Below are 21,907 nucleotides of genomic sequence, written 5' to 3'. Positions count from 1 at the left end.
TTCTTTTTAAAATGCATTATCATATTATTTTAGTTAAAACTCATAAATAACTACAAATAACTAATGTTAGGGAAATTTGTTAATGTTTTGTTGCGCGTTTCTGAAAAAAAAAAATATATATATATATCGTCCGATATATCGGAATATCGGATTTTAAAACCAACAAATATTTGTACCGGTATCAGCCTTCAAAATCCTTTATCAGTCGGGCTCTAGTACCCATCAAAAGTTTGTACACACCAATTGTAAAGTGTGTCCAAACTTACTGTACTATAATACACATAAATAATATTGCTACTGTATTATAATATACACATAAATAATATCGGCCGATATATCGGTATCTGGCTTTTTTTTATCGGTATCGGCATCGGCGCCCAAAAATCCATATCGGTCGGGCTCTAGTTGCAATAGCCAACAATACATTGGGTCAAAATTATCGCATTTTCTTTTATGCCAAAAATCATTAGGATATTAAGTAAAGATCATGTTCCATGAAGATATTTTGTAAATTTCCTACCGTAAATATATAAAACATTTGTTTTTGTGAGTGAATGCAGCACAATCGCGAACATAAATGGACAACTTTAAAGGCGATTCTCTCAATGCTTAGATTTTTTTGTACCCTTATATTCCAGATTTTCAAATAGTTGTATCTCGACCAAATATTATCCTATCCTAACAAACCATACATCAATGGAAAGCTTATTTCTCAGCTTTCAGATGATGTATTGATCTCAATTTAAAAAAAAATTACCCATGTGACTGGTTTTGTGGTCCATGGTCACATATAGTCTATCCTACTCTCTCATCACCCCTTTAAAACTAGAACTGCACATCCAATATGCCTTTTCAACCTGTGTACTTATCTGGTTGTGCATACAGAATCATAACACTTATAATGTTTCCAAAGACTGTGCTAAAAAGCAATAAAATAATATATATTTCCCCCCGTAATCTATTCACGCCTTCCTTTTGATCTGATCCTGTCATCTGAGGCCAGGGGTCGGATCCCACTGGGGGTGAATTCTGTGAAGACACCACTGTCTCTCTGTAATAATTTTCTCTGTCTGCTACTACTTCCATGAGCCGTTTGAGTCATTCTGTGAGTGCTTGAATCAGGTCAAAATGCTGTTATGACAAAATATATTGGCTTGTCCTTACAGTTTCTGCCAGAACTCAGTTTTGAGTAGATAACAGTCACATACACTCTGCTACTTACCTAAACTGTGTGCTCCTTTGTCTCAGTCAGTGCCTGGATGTCTTTTGAGGAGGATTTCAGCCTTGTTGTCTCAATGGGGAACAGTGGGGAGAATTACAAAGAATAATTTTCGCTCGCTGATGGCATCACTTATTTACACAAGGTTGTTTTTTAGCCTGATTCACTTTCATGTATGGACATATACCAATTGTAATGCTCTTCTCCATCATTTGATCTTTATTTTGATTAAGTGCTGTCATGATAATACAAAATGTACGCAAATCTCTTAATTGTATCGCTTCCTGTAAACAGATATAGCACAAGCTCAATTGTGCCTTATTTGCAAATAGTGTTTGTGCTAAAATTAATAAAATATTTAGATATGTTAATATAAATGGAGTAGCGGATTTAGCATCTGCATAAACAAAATGGCAGGTTAAAGTGAATAAGCCACAGGTTTTTACACTAGAATATCGTACTATAATGTGGCACTACTGTTTAGTTATTAGACCCTGTGTGTTTTTGGTCATGTGTGTAGCGTATTAGCGAATCGCACGTGAGCTCTTCTGGCTTGTGTCTGATCTGTTTACCCTGTGATAAACAGAACTAAATAGTGCTGGCCAAAGTCTCTCGCTAAGGGCCTCCTGTGATGGACAGAGACCGGGGCTGTGTATGCATGTGCAAGCTAACCACAGCTGCGCCAATCATTCACTCAGACGTCAACAGCAGCCCTAGCATTGTTAGCCTAGCTCCATCGAGAGCTTAACCGGCACGATTATTTACCCCTGCGATTTAAACGCAGCTCATTGAAATCCCAGCGCTTGACAAAACTGGACAGAAGACCCGCTTAGATCTAAAAGAGCTGCCTTTTTTCGCCTGCTCTCACAGTCTTGCTCTCTCCGTCCTTACACTTGTTCGTTTGAGTGGCATTAGCCTAATGGCTCCGGCATTCAAATGACCTTATTACCCTTTTAGTAGCCAGTGTGTGTGCGGGCAGTCACAAAGCCACCCGCTCAAACAGTGGCTGGGCTCTAAGTGGAGACAGGGCCTTGGGTAATTTAGCTGTAGTGGAGCGCGCTGGCACTAAAAGCCTGCTGGGTAATTGAGTGGCGCGGGCTAGAGAGAGGCGCCCCTGCCCTGCCTCATTATGCCATGTCTCCTGTGCTGCCTGTCAGAGGGACAGCGCTTAGCCCACGCCACCCTCGCCTAATGCGCTCTGACATGCCGTGTCCTTTCTGTAAAATAACAGTATCCTCCCTCTGCCCCTGGACCCCTCAAACACATCGATATGCTGACGGATGCACGTAGATTCGCATGGACGTACTTAACCGATCATAGCAGGTCGCGTACCGACGTACATCTGTCTGACTCATTTACTGTAATGACCACTCCTTCCACACTGTCTATTTCAAGCGCAGCTCTGTGAAACCCCCTAATGGTTGTTACCCCCTAACCTGTTACAGCTTTTTTCACGACTCTGACCCACGGAGAAGGACCACAGAGCAGTTTAGCATCTGTTCTTCTTTATTATGTCACCCCACTCCATATCAGTCCCACTTATCCTTCCATCTCTCGCTCTCTCTCGCTGTCTGTGTGAGCGCGTGTCTGTTATAATTAAGCTGAGGTGTCCCTGTGGCAGGGAAGCAGATTGATTCAGTCTCCAGCAAGATCTGTTGCTCTTACAATCATACATGAATTCAGCGGTGGCGTCCCCCCCATCCCCAAAGCACTACTCATACTTGTGATGAGAGTGCAGGACCATTTGTCTTCATTGTTTCACTGCCATCTCAAATGCTTTATGAAATCAACCTGTGTAATGAATTTTTACATTACAGATAGTTCACAGAGAGACAATTTACGGTTTATTAATTTGCATTTTAGTTTTCGATTGTCATATAACTTAATGCATCTGCAATCAGTCCCTCTTCCATCTTGTTTTGACTTTCATGCCAGTACTGCCCACATAAAGTTACTTTTTGCAAATTAAAGTCCTCATGAAATGGCTTTACGCATGCAACTCTCTTTTCTATATTCATGTATTTCCTGTTTAAACAGGAAGTCTGGGCAGGAAATATTTTGAAGAAATTGTCCCTTTAAAGATTTTTTTTTTTTACCCCTGTTCACACCAACATGAATGTTTGGTACAAAAAACAATCTGATATCCATTTGTGATTTGTCTGTTCAGGCCACTGCGTAAAATCAGACGGGCTGAATGAAAATAGACACTTATTGGTTACCCCTGTTCATTGCTGAATTAGGGACTGTAATATTCTCATTCTAGAGAGAATGTGATTAGACAAAAATCTGTGTAGTGCAGGATGAGTCATCAATATTTTTGCCCTGGTTTCCCTGAAGAGAGAATTTGAATTTTAAAAGCCTTTATCTGGTAAAGGGACTTTTTTTTTTTTTGCGTTTAGAAGTGCAATAAGCAAAAGACATGCACATGTGGACTAAAAGCCACAAAACGTATTTTACTTTCATGCTAATAGTATTTATTTGGAGTTGCTATTCTTGTCACCGGCATAGAAGCGATGTGTTTGTTGCCACAAGCCGTTCTTGTCACCTTTGCTCTGTAAATGTGTGACTTCGGAGAGTATTAATGCAAAAGAGAGTGAAGAGATGAAATCCTGTATAGTGTTGCTCAGCCCTAATATATTGATTCAGTTCCTCAGTCAGCAGTTTAGTCATTAACTAAAAAAAAAAATCTCTTTCTGTTCCATTGACGCCACATTTTACTTCTCAGCCTTGTCTGGATCAAAGCAAATATTTCTCATTCCATCTTAAATGTAAAATAAAAATTATATAAACAAAATAAAAAAGCCTTTCACCTAAAAGAAAATGCTCTTTATTTTCCTCCTATAGATCTGAGGGATGTTTCCCTGCTCTTTCCTCACTAATTGACTGTGACATCAAATCAATACCTTTAGTTTTCTTTGTCTTCTCACTCGCTCTTCTGTGGGTATATTGACCAGGCAACGTGGAGGAATGAAAGGATGTGACCTGTTTCTCCGTCTCACAGTGGCTGCTTGTATTGGATCACTGAAGAATTTACACGGAACCCACAAAAACACTTTTTGTGCTTTTATATTTAGCATGTTTTAACTGTGCACGTTTTCTTTGTCCGAACATGATTGTTTTGTATTGTACAGTATATTATATCTTTTATTGTGTGTCTACAGAGTTTGGATGTTTAAAGCAGTGTCAAACACATTCTACGACCAAATTCACTTAAAATTCAGGAAATTACTGTATTTACAAAAAACAGCCAATGAGACGATTGTCTTCGCTCATTTGTCAGCACTGCATGTTGGATGTTGAGAGGGTTAGAGAGGATTTTTCACTACATGGTCTACCACATAGACATTTGTTGATTTCACTGTGTGCCTGATGTGTGTCTGATGTGTGTATGTTTCTGGTGCCAGGGTCTGTGAATTGACAGCCCACAATCCTTGCATTTCAGAGCATGTAACATGGGATTTGTAGTTTATCATGGTATTTATATCATACTGGTCTATGTGGAAAAAAAGCAAGTAAATATATGGTGGAATCCAAATTTCTCTGCCAAAAGTACGTAGTGACCTGTTGAAAGCAGAGCAATGTACAGGTTTGTAGACCCTTCAGAAAGAGGAAGTGAGGGACAGAGGGAGCGAGAATAAGAGAGAAAGAAAGAGAGAGTTGATAAATGGGGAAGTCTTCCTGTGAACAAAAGACACAGGCGATTGTGTATTGACACATCCACACCACAGATGAACGGAAGCAACTGTGTCAGATAAAAACAAGTTTATACTGGCGAGATCTCAGCCACTAGAGACACATTTGTGAATTTGTTTGTGTGCACGTGTGTCAAGGTGCTTTTCTTTGTGCCTTCTGTGTTTGTATATTTGTGTATGTGTCTTCACAATTATTTCTTTTAAGGATGTGTGTTATTACTTCTAGTATCATAAGGAGATTGTAACCTTATTTATTCCCCTGAGCTCTCTTTCATTTGAAAAGCTTTGTTTCTTCATCCACACATGGACTGTACTGTAGTTCCTTCCATGGGGATGACCAGAAATGGCCTCTGAACAAACAGTTTGATTGTAAAGCTGGTTTGTATGAAGGTGAAACTAATGGATTTTAATGTGTGACAGAAAGCCTGAGGTCAGGGTTACTATATGAGTGGATGGGGGTGTAAGGTTTAGATCCTTGCTGCGTGGAATGGATTAATGTCTGTTCAGAGATATGGTCCGTATTAGATGATAAACCTGATGGTTTTTGACGTTCTGGTGGAAAAACATGGTTATAGCTGGTTATAACTGATTCAGACTGGTCACTAATGGTCATTACAGTCCTAATGGGTTATATATGTATGCTACATGTAATACATTTTGATTGCTATTAATTAATCTTTAAAATTGTGTATATATTACGTAGACTATATATATATATATATAAACAATTTAAAGGTCTCGTTCTTCGTGATCCCATGTTTCAAACTTTAGTTAGTGTGTAATGTTGTTGTTAGAGTATAAATAATATCTGTAAAATTATAAAGCTCAAAGTTCAATGCCAAGCGAGATATTTTATTTAACAGAAGTTGACTACATCGAACGGCCCGTTTAGACTACATCCCTCTACTTCCTTCTTTAATGACGTCAGTAGAACAGTTTTTTGACTAACCTCCGCCCACAGGAATGCTCCCTCAACTCTACCGAAATTCGTTTATGTACTTGCGCACTTCTTATAACTTACTGTGTTTACTCCGCTCTTACGGTGATTTTCTGAAGTAAAACTGACGCTTCATCTTTTGTGTGATGTACAATAAACTTTATTAAACTCATCAGTATATGTTTGATCATCATTCGGACCTGGTCCGAAACAGCAGACTTATAAGCTATTAATAAATAATGGATACAAACAAGCAGATGACAAATACGTTATAATAACCGTAATTAAACTACTAAACTATACCTGTTCCATCTCTATACAGCACTCTGACTCTGTAGACATTATTGTCCGACTCGAAGTCTCGAACTGAACACCGTTACTGAGAGTTTCTGATATTATCATCATTCCGTGAGATGAAATTGTCCTGAGAGACTGAGCGCGAGCTCATGAAGCTCCGCCCCCTGGGTCGTCCAGCAGCAGCTCATTTGCATTTAAAGAGCACACACTAAAACAGCGCGTTTTTCTGAGCCCCAAAAAATGACAATTTAAACATGCTGTAAAAAATTATCTGTTGGGTATTTTGAGCTGAAACTTCACATACACACTCTGGGGACATCAGAGACTTATTTTACATCTTGTGAAAAGGGGCATAATACGGGACCTTTAAAATTGTATGTTTGTTAATATTCGTTTAAAACCAGGTTGACCAGTTTAAGCTAGTATGACTAGCTGGGCCTTATCAAGAAAAAGATGACAGAAATGTAGTAAAGCGAAAAAGAGGGGAAATTATGTAGACTGGACTTGAATCAATACTCTGACTCCATCATGGTACTGCTGTGCCATGGCTCTATTTACATTGTTGTATTTTTTATTTTATTTTTTATTTTTTTGACCTCAGCATTGACCCCAGTTTAACTCCTAGTCAAGCAAAATTATCATGTAGCCCTCAGATCCAGCATAGTTGTTAACAATTAGCCATTAGCTGTTAGCCGCTAGCTGAACTGTGGCTGATAAGGAACTGGTCAGTTCATTAACATGGTTAATGAGAACCCCCTCATGAAGCTGATAAGGGAAGTGGGCCATTAATTGTCATTCAATTAACAGCAAGTGAGATTGCATAAAGGGTGATAAGGGTACAGAAGAGGTCATTAGCAATGATGGAAGGCAGAAAGGAGTTGTCCTTCATACGAGCCATCATTAATGAGACACGACAGTATTTCACCGAAGCACTGCTGATTCTTTGAGTTGTTTTTCTGCCACTTAGAAACCTCTGTCTAGTCTGGACTAATTTAAATATAATTCCAGATAGATAAAATGAAGTCCCACCTTCTTTTTCTGAATAAACACCCCTGTTTTACCTCGAGTTACACAAGTAAAATGAGTTGTGAATGCCGTTTCATGTTGATTTAAGTGTGTAAAGCCTCAGAAGCTACAGAAATCAGAGAATAATGTTAGCTCAGTGTGTGTTCCTGAGAGACCACAGACACAAAAGCAGACTCTGTGATCATGCTGACACAAATGTGTCTCTGAGAATCACACACACTCTGACGGACACAGGACAGACCCGGATGCCAACAGACGCAGATGTTGTATGTGTGTGCACGCACGTTTGTTTGTTATTTACATGCGTGTCCTTTGCCATGGTCGGGTCTCCTCATGTCCTGTCATATTCAGAGATTTTCCCTCACGAGAGGAGACAGAAGGGGGCCCCAAAAACAAGCAACATAACACACATAGAAATCCGCACGCACTTAACAGCCAGTGGGGATTCACTGTCTGCCGTAATCAATAGATAAATCTCACATGCTATCACACAAACACACAAACGTAGCGCCCTACAACATTGACTTTTGCAGGGGTGTAGAAGCAATGCAAAGAGTTGGGGGAGACTTATTATAAAATGTATCAGATTGATTTGAATGTTAATTATGTGATTTTAAAAAAAATTATTTACTGGAAGACGAAGAAGAGGTGCTAGTCTATAAAGCTATCTGTTAACATTCCCATTCATCTCAATGGCAGTTTCTCGACTATCTCAAGTAGACAAATGAAATAGAGTAATTTCAACAGGAATTCGCACAAGCTGGGATTTCAATTGAGGGGGGAATTTCCCCAAGCAGATTTTTTGAGGTTTTGTAATGACACAAAGAAAAAGGGATTGGTTGATTTTTAGTCATTATTAGTTTCTGTAGTATAATGTGATGTATAATTAAAAAAAAAAATTGAAAAACACATTTTCAGATGTTAAGGCCCATTCGCATCAAGGATAACTATGTATGAAGAGAGAGTAAATCAATGGCCAGTCAAAAGTAGTCCCAAAATAGCCCAATGAGATTTTCTCCATCTCTGAAATGGGAGTGGAAATCAACCCGCAGAAATTTTTTGGTAAGGGGCTTTACATTTCCGGCACAAGTTTGAGGTGTTTTGCCAATCACAATGCATTGGGTCAGCTGGCCAATCAGAGCACTCTGAGTTTTTCAGAAGGAGGGGCTTTATAGAAATTGGTGCTTTTCACTGTAAAATCATGAATTTGAACATTTAAAGCATGTTATACTACACCCAATAAACAAAATAATACGTTTTGAAAATAACATTATATGACCCCCTTAATAATCGTTGTAATTCTATGAGAATAGGGAAACCACATTAGGCATTTAAAGCAGCAGATGACGTAACATCAGTGTGTATAGTTATCTTTATAATTGGACACTATAATGATTTTTGTATACTTTCTAATCTTTTTTCAGTACCCACAAAAATTTGTCTTTGGCTCTGTTTACACTTTTGAGATGCTTCTGATCAGATCACATTGTCCACTTGACAATTCTTAATACCGGGTTTAAACAGGGCCTAAGCTTGTGAGATCACTTTGTTGTCCAGAAGGATATGTCTCTGGAGGGATGGGATCTTGCACAGCAATGCAGGGGTTAACTGCTGAATGTAACTTGCTAACGATTCCCGCTTTGCACTTCAGCAAATCAAAGATCATTTTTGATTAGCTGTTGGGTATATAAATGTATGTTTAGAGAGATACATGAGTTAAAAACATGCATTAGTGTATTAATGACAACATACACTCAAACATTTATTGTGCTCCACAAAAGCATGTTTCTGACTCCTGTGGTTTGGTGTGTAGCAGTTGAGGGAGTAATTACAGTGTATGTGCTTTGTTTTTGAGATGTTTAATTATGGTGTTTCTGTAAACGACACAGTGACAGTTCAGGGCCCGTGTGTGTGTGTGTGTGTGTCTGTGTGGGTTTTCAGTATGCACACAGTGAATGGGTAATTTTAGTTGTTTGGTTAATGATATAGCAAAAGTCTGTGACCCTTGTGTGCGTTCTGATGGTCTGATCTTAATGGATCCCTATCATGGTGCTGCCGTCCTGTCTCTCTGTTTCGAACTTCCTTTGCTTTCTTTCTCACATCGGCTATTTATGTCGGCTACATTTCGGTTCACTGACACAGTTTATTTCAGTGTCATTATTGTGTTCTTTGTGAAGAGTGGACAAAAGCAGGGTGTTATTCTCCTCATTACTAACACATGAACTCACTATGCTTTTGATCTGAGGCCACTAAACAGCATAAACATCTCAGCTTTTAGATCTCAGTGTGAAGCGATGACTGGAAAATGAATTACAGTGAATCCTGAAATGAACTAAGTAATGGCCTGTGCACACCAAGAACGATATCTGTAAACGTAACTAATGATAATTATTATCGTCCACACCAATGGACGATTATGTTGTGTTCATTATAAGAGGATGCTGCAGTTCTGTCATCAAAGTCAGGTGGATTCTGTTTGGCTGTGATTGTTCTTGCTGTTCATCAAACATCAAAAATTGACACAACTTTCACGATTCAGTAAGTTGTTCTGTATCTTTCAACATTCATTCTGATGTTCATTCAAGTTTATTTTGTGCTATAACTAGTAGTAAAGCAGAATAGTTGATACGTTCACATGCTTTTCACGCTGCCGCTTCAATTGATCAGCCAATTCAAAATTAGTGGTACAGTAAAATATGCAAATTTTGATTTCGTTAGGGCAGTACCTCTAGTCTAAAGACCCTAGAAAGAGTGCAATGAAATAGGTTGATGGCGCAATAGCATATGAGACACTGAGCTGCCTAAGTTCAATGTTTCATAAATTCAATTTCAAGAAGTAGTAAAATAAGAGCAAGAAACACATAAAAGTTACAAAAGATGGATTTGAATTCAGCTAACGTTTTAAAGGAGAACTCCGGTCAATTTTAACATTGAGCTCATTTTTTTGTACATTTGGAGTGCCGAGTTCACGCGCATAGGTTTAGTACCTATGATCACGCGCGTGAACTCGGCAATCGACTACTTTGGACTTCAACCGAAAAACAGGATGTAAACAAAGGTATTTGCGCTGGCTTAAATAACATCATTTTTATACATTTCTTTCACATCTACTGCAGTCAGATCCACTCGTGTTCACTCAGAAGGAATCACTCACATTTTTTGTGCACTTGTAATGACACATCAAGGATGTTAAGAGGCTAAAAGCAGGTTTAGTACTTGCCCTATTGAAGTCAACAGGGTGCACATTTTAAAAATAGAATAACTCGGTGTAGGCAACACCGATTTTTGTCGTTGTTCTCTGTATTGACAGCACTCCAAATGTACAAAAAAATGAGCTCAATGTTAAAATTGACCGGAGTTCTCCTTTAACAGGTAGTGGTAGGTTGTTCCACAGCTTAGGGCCAGCCAAGGCTTGATCACCCCTGCGTTGTAGGTGAGATCGTGGGACAGACAGGAGATGATGATGATGATGATGATGATGATGATTTTGTGATCTAAGTGATCTGGTTGTAGTCTGGCTATCACCAGACCAAGCTCAATCTTTTAAGATTGAACATTGGTCTGGGAAGTCTGCTATGTATTTTCTACTGCACAAGAGGCTTGATCAACGGGCATAGTTCAAATGACTCTGTACGCAAAACGATCCGGGTAACATACTTTGCAGAACGACATGAAAACTTCAGACAGGAAATGTGTATCCAAACGTGTTTATCGCCGGTTTACAGAAGCAGCAATGGAATCGAGCGATTTTTGCAGGTTGTGCAAAACAAACATGAAAGTTAGTGGTATTTACACCCACTTGAGCGATTTGTTTGCCAAAAAGAAGCCATTGAGCATCGTCGAGAGGTTAAAAGGAATTGGGCAGAGCCACAACGGCTCTAAAATTGGATTGGATTAAACCCGCCAATAGCGCGCCAGGTGGATAAGCCAGTTTGTGATTGGTTCCTGCAAATTTGTAAAGGAAGCAGGATAGATAAATGTACAGGTTTTCAGCCTGAGCTGCAGGGTGAAATCAAATCACCGGCATATCAGGATAGGTTTACCCAGTCTAATCTGGTTGGGTTGTGAGTGACAATTAAGTCGGAAAGGTATTTAGGAGCTTTATAAACAAATAATACAATTTTGCAAAGAGCGTAGAATTGGTGTGATATGATCTCATTTCTGCTCAGGGGGAGCCGCATTTTGGACCATTTGGAGACGATAGATGGAGGAGAGAGGTAAACCGACTTGCAATGAATTACAGTAATTGAGTTGTGTTGAAATAAAAGTGTGGATACCAGTTTCAAAACTATTTCTGCTTAAAAAGGGTTTGATTTTGGCCAACCGGCAAGGATGGTAAAGGCTAGCGCTAACTACAGTATGGCATTAATTTGTTTGTCAAATTTAAGACTTCTATTTTGGTAAAATCCCAAGTGAGAGATAAGTCAGAGATAAGGTATGGCGTAACACACCTAGCTGTGAGTTTCTAGTGATCCTGAAGACATTTGATTAGCTTGCTCAGGTGTGTTTGATCAGGGTTGGAGCTAAACTGTGCAGGACAGTGGCCCTCCAGGACTGAGTTTGAGAAACCCTGCTTTAGGGGCTCCGTAAAAAGAAGATATTTTGACAAATATTTTGAATATTTTGAGAAATAATATTTGAAAAAATGTTTTTGTCCATACAATAAAAGTCATCAAATCTGTTTCACACCATTTTGTTGTGATAAGACAGAAGCTTCAAACAGAAGATGGTTTGTCCCAGTGTTAGGTCATCTTTACCCATTTCAGCATTTTTATTTATTTATCATATGTAAAACTGTTGGCATGTTGGATTGTATTGTCTAGGTACATTTTCACTCCCATTCTGAGAAAATGACTTTGAAAAGGGAAATATTTATTCATAGGCACCGCACAAAACCGCACTGATGGACAAACACCATTGCTTGAACCCCGCAGGGTAGATTGGTTGTGTAACATTTATTCAAATAGACCTCTTTGTACAGGAATGAGAGGAGATGAGGCTCATTTTACAGGAAGTCCGTCCAGGAAAACTCAGCGAATGTCATTTATCTCCTGGGCAGCGCTGACTTCTGAACGCAGGTGTGACCCTTACCTTACGCATACAGAGTGTGTTCATGCCTTTTTCCAGTGTGCCCGGGACAGAAGGATGAGCCTGAAAAATCACTCAAAGTCACAAAACATGATCAATTATTAAAAAATGATAGCATCTCAGTAAAAGCACATCTGTGTAGAGGGCAGGAGTAACATGCAAACAGTAGCCATTAGCACTTGGTGATGTGTGTGAGTGTTTGTAACCGTGTGCACTGCATATGAACCCAGTAGACTGTGCGGCTAATGAGCTGGCCCGTATGTAATGTGATTAAAACAGTGAGATTTGGTGTCATTCTGCTGGTGTGTTCAGGCGTGCTGAGATGAGCTTTATTAATTTAATAAAGCAAGATCATTGGTTGGCTGGACGTGCTTTCCGACACCCCCTTCTCCCCACCTCACAGCTGTTCTGCTGCCCAAATTACAGCTCTCCCCCTCTGTCCTGACTAACACCGTCCTATTCAACCTGAACCCTTGCCGATGTTCACACACTCACCTGTTGCCAGTCAACACAAACTCCTGTGAGTTCACTCTCTCCATTTCTTTTTTTTTTTTCTATGTGTGTGACCGTAGTGTTTTCTGACTTTTTGAGTACAACTTTTCCTGCTCAGTGTTTAAATTTATACATCCATGGAAATGTTTTATTTTTTTTCTTGCTTTATAGAAATGAGTTTAGTGTTCTATGTAGACAACATTCATAATGTATAGATTCTTTCTTACTCCATAAAAACTTTGCATCTCTGATAGTACTAGGTTATATATATTTTGGCCACTCCCTTACCCCTTAATCCAGCCCTAAACCTAACCATACCACCAAACCTGTCCACCTCAACTGCAGAAAAAGTGTTTTGCAATACAACATAAGTATTGTTATCATAACAATTGTGTATATACAGTGGGGAGAACAAGTATTTGATACACTGCCGATTTTGCAGGTTTTCCCACTTACAAAGCATGTAGAAGTCTGTAATTTTTATCATAGGTACTCTTCAACTGTGAGTGACGGAATCTAAAACAAAAATCCAGAAAATCACATTATATGATTTTTAAGTAATTAATTTGCATTTTATTGCATGACATAAGTATTTGATACATCAGAAAAGCAGAACTTAATATTTAGTACAGAAACCTTTGTTTGCAATTACAGAGATCATCCGTTTCCTGTAGTTCTTGACCAGGTTTGCACACACTGCAGCAGGGATTTTGGCCCACTCCTCCATACAGACCTTCTCCAGATCCTTCAGGTTTCGGGGCTGTCGCTGGGCAATACGGACTTTCAGCTCCCTCCAGATTTTTCTATTGGGTTCAGGTCTGGAGACTGGCTAGGCCACTCCAGGGGCCTCATGTACAAAGACTTGCGTTGAATTCATACTAAAACATTGCGTATGGACAAAGCTGTAAATGTGCGTACGCACCAAAAAAAAAAACAGATGAATGAATCTCTTCGTACTTAGGATCCCACGCATATTCTCTTTGTACATCCCAATTAACATAAAATTGAGCGCACATGCACGAGCACAATGCCCCACCCAGTCTCCTCCCTTAATTAAATCAATTTAAATATAGTAATGAGTCCACTTTGGAAAATAAAGCAGTAAGAAAATGGCTAAAGCAAGCGGCAAGAAACGAAACTTTACAGAAAGTGAATTGGAGGTGCTACTATCGGAGGTAGAAACAAGAAAAAATATTTTATTTGGAACTTTGTCCTCCGGAATTAATAACAAATGGAAAAAATATGAGTGGGAGAGTTTGGCTGATGCCATCAATGCGGTATTATTATTATTATTATTATTTATTATTATTATTATTATTATTATTATTATTATATTTTTTTATATTAATTAATATTTAATATTTTTATTAATATATATTATATTATATTTTATTTTATATTTTATTTTATTTTATTTTATTTATAGTCTAAGGGTTGTATCAATTTGCATATTCTTTTATATGTTCTTACTTAATTACATAATTGATAGAATATTCCCATAAGGCTCGTGTGACAATATATGTCAATTATTTTATAAATTGCAAATTAATAGCAATGCTTCCCATGGTTGGTGGTGCGATAGACTTGTAGAACAATTCGTTGTGTAATGTTTGCAACTTCACTTTATTGCCTGTAAGAGTCGTCAACAGACAAAAACAATGAGAAATGTACGTACGCCAGACATGAAATTGGCGTGGAGGAATGCACATTCTCGCGTTAATTCCACTGTTCGTACATCCGACCGTGAGCGTGAAAGCTGGCGTACGCAAAGTTTTTGTGCGTACGCAAGATTGATACATGAGGCCCCAGGACCTTGAGATGCTTCTTACGGAGCCACTCCTTAGTTGCCCTGGCTGTGGGTTTCAGGTCGTTGTCATGCTGGAAGACCCAGCCATGACCCATCTTCAATGCTCTTACTGAGGGAAGGAGGTTGTTGGCATAATTCCGGCTCTCACAGACCTTTTAGTTTTTCTTTTAAGAAGCCCTCCTGTTCTCCACTCATTACCTGTATTAACTGAACCTGTTTGAACTCGTTGCCTGTATAAAAGACACCTGTCCACACACTCAATCAAACAGACTCCAACCTCTCCACAATGGCCAAGACCAGAGAGCTGTGTAAGGACATCAGGGATAAAATTGTAGACCTGCACAAGGCTGGGATGGGCTACAGGACAATAGGCAAGCAGCTTGGTGAGAAGGCAACAACTGTTGGCGCAATTATTAGAAAATGGAAGAAGTTCAAGATGACGGTCAATCTCCCTTGGTCTGGGGCACCATGCAAGATCTCACCTTGTGGGGCATCAATGATCATGAGGAAGGTGAGGGATCAGCCCAGAACTACACGGCAGGACCTGGACAATGACCTGAAGAGAGCTGGGATCACAGTCTCAAAGAAAACCATTAGTAACACACTACACCGTCATGGGTTAAAATCCTGCAGCGCACGCAAGCCAGTGCATGTCCGGCCCATCTGAAGTTTGCCAATGACCATCTGGATGATCCAGAGGAGGAATGGGAGAGGGTCATGTGGTCTGATGAGACAGAAATAGAGCTTTTTGGTCTAAACTCCACTCGCCGTGTTTGGAGGAAGAAGAAGGATGAGTACAACCCCAAGAACACCATCCCAACCGTGAAGCATGGAGGTGGAAACATCATTCTTTGGGGATGCTTTTCTGCAAAGGGGACGTGATCAAATACTTGTGTCATGCAATAAAATGCAGATTAATTATTTAAAAATCATACAATGTGATTTTCTGGATTTTTGTTTTAGATTCCGTCTCTCACAGTTGAAGTGTACCTATGTTAAAAATTACAGACCTCTACATGCTTTGTAAGTAGGAAAACCTGCAAAATCGGCAGTGTATCAAATACTTGTTCTCCCCACTGTGGGGATTTCTTTAAGACTGCAAGGGAAGCTTGGCTTCCCCATAATGCCAAAAAATTAATGGTCAAATATGTACTATTGTGTTAACGTTTTATTGACTAAAAATGCATTAGAAAACGTTAATCTCAAAGATGAGTTCGTTCAGAATCAGTTACATATAGCAGGTTGGCTGACTCGATTTCCTTCTCATACATTCCCGTAGAGTCACAGTGCATTTCCCTGTTGAAGCCCAGCGTCCATTGACTTCAATGGGGCTGCTTTGAACAGTTTTTTTAAGTGCTTCGAAACTAGATGGTTATTGGATAAATGCTGCGATTATGTCCCGCCCACGACCGCTCAGCATCTCTGGGGTGAATAAGGAGTGGGCTGGCCTGGACTCTGGGCCTCTGCGAGATGATTGAAGAGTCTGTCGAAAGGCTGCGTCTCCTTTTGATTGACAGCGATTTCATACAATAAAAAGTCGCTGACGCTGAAGCTATTCGAGCCCAGTCCCATTGCGGATTTTGCAAGTGTAGTCGAAAGACAAACTGCTGCAACCTATTTCTTGGTATTTGCTTGTCGAAATTGCTAGCCAATTTTCATAATACATTTCACACATTTATACAGGTTATACCTTTATTATATTATTACTTATTATATTTGTATATTATTATTAGTAATAATTAAAAAATAATTATTAAAATAATTAAACAAAATATTATTATTAGTAGTATTATACTTTATTATATTATTATTTATACCTTTATTATATTATGACATTTATACAATTATACCTAACTCTGTTGGCCATTGAGAGGACACTAGTCAAGTCACTGGAAAAGACGCCTAGTTGATAGGACAGGGTCACAGAGCATTTTCTTGAAAAGGAATGTAGAATTTACATATAAATAAATGGAATTTTTTTATGATGTAGGCCGAAAATGAGCTTCCCCTCTTTGAAAGGCCAGCAGCCGCCACTGATATATATATATATATATATATATATATATATATATATATATATATATATATATATACATACATACATACATACATACATACATACATACATACATACATACATACATACATACATACATACATACATACATACATACATACATACATACATACATACATACATACATACATACAGTATATATCATGATTAGTTATTTTAACTAAAATGTAAATTGTAATTTCTGATTTAAAGGCTTCAAAAGACTAAATCTTCCCCTGTACTGCAATTCATCTTTTCCAATGTCCATCACAGTCTATAAACTAACTTTGAAAATCTGCATTATGCGTGTTTGTCGGTCAGTCAATAAGCATGTGATTCAACAGGGAATGCATGCCCAGTCATATGTCCAGCTGCACGGTGTGTGTGTGTGTGTGTTTGTGTGTTTGTGTATGTGTACTCTAGTGTCTTTGAGTCTATCTTCCTCTCTGTATAGTTCTGTGTTCTCTAATTTTGTGCGCCAGATGACTTTTATTAGTTTTGTGTGACAAAGTCTTCAGAGAGAACGCAGATGGCTGAAATTAGTAGTACAAAAAGCCATTAGAGTAGGTAACAGATGTAAATAAGTTAATCTCTTTGTGTTGCTCACTCCAGAGTCTAACCTCACAGTCACACCGAGTCAGAAGGGAGATCTCTCATTTTCCTCCTCCATGTCTCTTTGATTCCCTCCCCATTCATTTCCTGCATGTGACCTGCATAGCAGGAAACAACTTAATTGTATGAAAACACTGATCTTGTGTATACTGCTGTAGTTTCAGCAGATGAACTTTTTTTTCATCGTGTAGAGTTTCAAATATTGTCTGCAATAACACTGAACCAACATTCTAAATTTATTATTGGGTATAAGACAAAGACCAAAAAAAAAAAAAGGTTTTAAGACCTTAGTTATAAAAGTTTGATATGATAGTGTAGAGCAGTGGTTCTCAACCAAGGGGCTGGGGCCCACTAGGGGGCCATAGGAAACTCTCAAAGGGGCCTCAAGAGTTAAAACAGTTAAAAATAAAGATATTTTAATTCCTTATTTTCCAGTAAACTGGAAAAGGCATAGGGCTGTAAATTATTTTGAGGTCAAACTTTTTGAAGACAGTGAAGTCAAAGAGTTTGAGAACTGATCTAGTGGTCCAGTTTTAGTTTAGCCTGATAATGGACCTTTTGCGAAAACTGATTAATTGTCAAAATAGAACAACATCTTAATTTTATGGCTAATATTTGTAATTTGTGATCCGAGTTTCAAACTCTAAAGCCATTTACACAGCCCGTCTAACAACCACAGTACAGCAACCTTTGACCTCCAGCGATTAAAATAGCTGTGTGAACAAGGAAACCCCCTTATTTAGTCCAGCAAACAGTCCTTCAAGTAATTAGCATCTTTAATGGATGACTTTGTCCAAATAGCAAAACTGTTTAGTGCCGCTTAGTACAACCCTCTCCTGTCATGTTTCCTGATCTCTTTATCTGCATGGAAGAGAGACATCATGCTCCGTTTCACACAACCATTCTGGACCTTATGTAAGACAACAGTCGTATGATCTCTCTCTGTCTTCAACTCCATTCCTTCATCTTTCCATCCTTCCATTTCAACAAATAAACAGACCACAGGCCTACTTTGCTTTGCAGCCTGACATAGTACCCATTTTCTATGACTGCATTATGTAAGCTTTCTGTCACACAGGCCAGAGAACAAAGGACCCGACTTATCTCTCCTCAGAGGGGAATTCCACCCCAACAACAATGAGATCTTATTCTTCTTCTGTCTCTAATGGAGTCCATCGATACACATGGCGTCTGAACTTGACCAGGTTTCCAGTCAGAATTTGAGCTAATTTTGCTAATCATTTGTACTGGATGTTCGCTAATCTGAATTTTGTATTGTATCATACCTAAATCGTCATACATGAAATGTAGGATGTAAGCTGATGATGATAAAGCTTAGCAGTTAACACACATGCTACAGAAATGTAACAGTAGCAGTTACAGAAAATGATGAGCACTAAAGCGCTACATGTTAAAGCACATGTGCTAAATGCTAGTCCATGACTTCGACAAGGCAGCTTCCTTTTGAAAATTGACCTTAACCATTTTTACTGCTGTTTATATATTTATTTTAGCTAGTCCATGATTTCGACAAGGCAGCTTACTTTTGAATATTGACCGTAACCATTTTTACTGCTGTTTATGTATATATTTTTTTTAATTCAGAGAAGCATTTTAATACTGAAGTAAAATGATCAGTTTCACCAAAAATCTTCTTGAAAATGTAAAGTTATCAATATTATTAAAAGCCATTTGAGGCTCATATACTGTTGATGCTTGACCAAAACCTTTACATCAAGTAGCCTATACACTTAAAAAATAAATATATATATAAGTATAAATATATATATATATAAGTGCAAACAGTTTTCCTTTAGGGTTACCTTATTTTTGTACCTGTACCTTATTATTTCCCCCCTGTAATACAGAAAAATGCTCTAATTAATGGTTTAACAATATTTCGTCTTAAATTGTTACTTACCACTATTTTGTGAGTAAGATAATGTGGGAAAAACGAGTCTCCTAGAGACAGAGTAGTTTGTGTAAGGAAGGTTTGCATTGCTTTGCCGTCTATTGTTGTGGAGGTGTTAGCCGCCAGCTCTCACGCCCCACGTCTGAATAGACCAAGACAGATGAGTTAAAGAGTGCATTCAGCCCAGGAACTCATTTCGTCCTTTCAGTGGACACTCTCAGATTAACAGTACAGGCTTCCATCATGAGATGAGGCCGAGAGAAAAGCCACATCACTGAAGACTAGCACACAAAAGGGGATTTCAATCAGCGTGGCACTCAGGCTGGCTTTATGGCTGACAGGAGTAAATAAGACCGCGCTGTAAGCAGGGGCCCTGCACTGACACTCATACGTTTGATAGATATACACATACACAGAGATCAGCAAACATGCACACACTCCTACCTACAGTAGCTCCAAGCGCAGACGACATAGTTTTATAATACGTGCTTGTGTCTTATGTACTCATCCACGTATTTACACTACCAGCCAAAAGTTTGGACACACTTCTCTAAATTAGTTTCTTATCTTAAAAATCTTCTGTAATGATAATACTTATAATATAGGATGTAATTAGTCATATTATACATGCAGGCCTACACATAATTTCCTTTTGCCTACTATATATATTTATATAAATATATATATATATATATATATATATGAACATTTATAATGACTATATTTATTATTATATTATTATTAAATTTTATATTATTATTATATTATATATATTATATTATTATTATTTTATAGTATAGTCACACCCTTCATATAGATACAACCACACATGGTTACAGTGTTGAGAATTATCTCCAATCCTGCTGTCTATTGTTCTATTGTGGGCCCAAATTCATCTATATGTGTTGTACAGACATCTCCACAATCCTCTGAGTATAAACCCTACCACCTTGGGTATAGCATCAGGGTGGTCCGACGCATCTTAGCGATCGGAGAACCACTGGCCCCAATTCGCAAGAATCTTGGTTACGTGATTGACCTAAAAGAGTTCCATGTATGTTCATCTGAGGTTTAGCCGTTCAATCATGTACCATTTCCACCTCACTGAGGACTTCACGCTGCACGCTAAACTTGGATGATGACATCCAAGTTTTCTCTGCGGATTATATACGGGAGCGTGCAAGATTAGAAACTTACAATGAGGCTCAGCTCATGTAATGAAAGATCCCAATGTTCTCTTAGACTATACAACCATGTCTCTCCAGCACGTCCCTGCAATGTTCCAGTGAAGACATATACAACTGTGTCTCCTAAATCTCATCTGGTTTGATCTGTTAGCAAGGGGACAGTGGTCTAAATCTTCCAAAACTACTCACAAATGACATGGTTTACCAATTCAGTTCTAAGAAGGATGATATAAGACTTAGCACCGGGTTTGTTGAGGAGAATCAGAGCTTGCCAAGAGTTCTGATAAAGCTGAGAGAATCCTCTCTATTCTGCATGCTTACACTCATAAACTCTAGACGTGACATTTTAAGTACTGTACAATTTACAGATGCAATGATAAGTTCTGTGAAGTGGATTAAGAGTGTTTCAAGTTGTTTATGGATAGAAAAATCTACACAATGTCCATCTTTGAGGTCCAGAAGTTCTCCCGTTGGGGGAGAACTTAAAACAAAGCAAAATTATAGTTTCAATGCAACACTCAGCTTGGCAGAACAGTTTAATACTTTTGTTCCACCATCAAACAAACCTCTTCAAGCAGAGAAATGCTTCAGTGTCGAGAGGGCTGGAGAGCCTGAGTGAAGTTTCTAACTTGTTCTTTTTGTGTTCGTTTTGTTCAGGTAGAAGCAGATACAAGAACAAAACTTTTTCACCACAAGAAGCCTCAACACAACTGACTGGTATGTAATATGTGCATCTGCAAAAGGCTTTTATAAACGTTCCCAGTGCTTTAATTTTTTGGTCATTGTTACAGACATTATGTATCCTCATAGCCTGTTACTCTTTGACAACTAAAGCAAAGCAGTAATGTCTGGTGTCGTCTTGTGATTGTCTGCTGATGTGAGGGTGTACAGTGTTCCAAATATATTTGGACACATAGTAAATGGCCGTTACCACCATTATTAAGGGTGGTTGATAATCTATGTAGGTTTTACCACTGACTAATTCTTAAAAATGTATGTATTCACCTTGTCGCCCTGTGCCACTTGTGCATGGCAGACACAGAAACATGTAAATGAAAATGAATAAATAAATGTACATTTTTGCAGTTTATTTTATTAGTAAAATTGTACTTTTCCTTAAATATACAATTTAATCAGTATTAAATTGTATTTAATACAATTATCTGTTAGATTTTATACATTAATTTAAATGTTTTATAAATATATACAGTTTTATAAGTTTTTATAAGTTATTTTTCTTATTTTCTTATATACTGCAATCCAAACATGAAGGAACAAAAGAGAGAAAAAAGTCACACATGACTTGATGTATAGACATTTTGAAGATATACTGTACAAGTAGCCATTTATACCGTGTATTTGCTTTCAGGAAGCAGAAAAAAAATCTGTATTTCTCGACTACACGTTAAAGAAGTTAGTGTGGTGTGTGTCCAAATTCTTTAATGGTGTCACACATAATTCAGTAATGAACTCTGAAAGCTCTGATCATGTAATAGACGTTGCCTCCTGGCTCTTTGGACAACATATGTTCACACACTTCAACTCACCTATGAGCGCCATCAGGGGGCTGGTTTTGTTTGTG

At 38.3% G+C, this 21,907-nt stretch overlaps 1 protein-coding gene across 3 annotated transcripts in view; it reads left to right on the top strand.

The window, feature by feature from the left end:
* The window catches only part of sox5 (SRY-box transcription factor 5), a 207,527-nt gene that overhangs the window by 67,895 nt on the left and 117,725 nt on the right, over positions 1–21,907 (top strand). For 2 of the 3 annotated variants that reach the window (XM_081363072.1, XM_081363073.1), the window contains one exon: positions 20,983–21,042. The gene's annotated coding sequence lies outside the window, so the exon portion shown is untranslated. The remainder of the gene's footprint in view (positions 1–20,982; positions 21,043–21,907) is intronic. The other variant, XM_081363074.1, reaches the window with a different exon arrangement.

The sequence above is a fragment of the Scardinius erythrophthalmus genome, assembly GCF_964197995.2.
Source record: "Scardinius erythrophthalmus genome assembly, chromosome: 4".
NCBI lineage: Eukaryota > Metazoa > Chordata > Actinopteri > Cypriniformes > Leuciscidae > Scardinius > Scardinius erythrophthalmus.
Note: the sequence above shows the minus strand (reverse complement) of the source record. Positions and strands in the feature narration are given on the sequence as shown.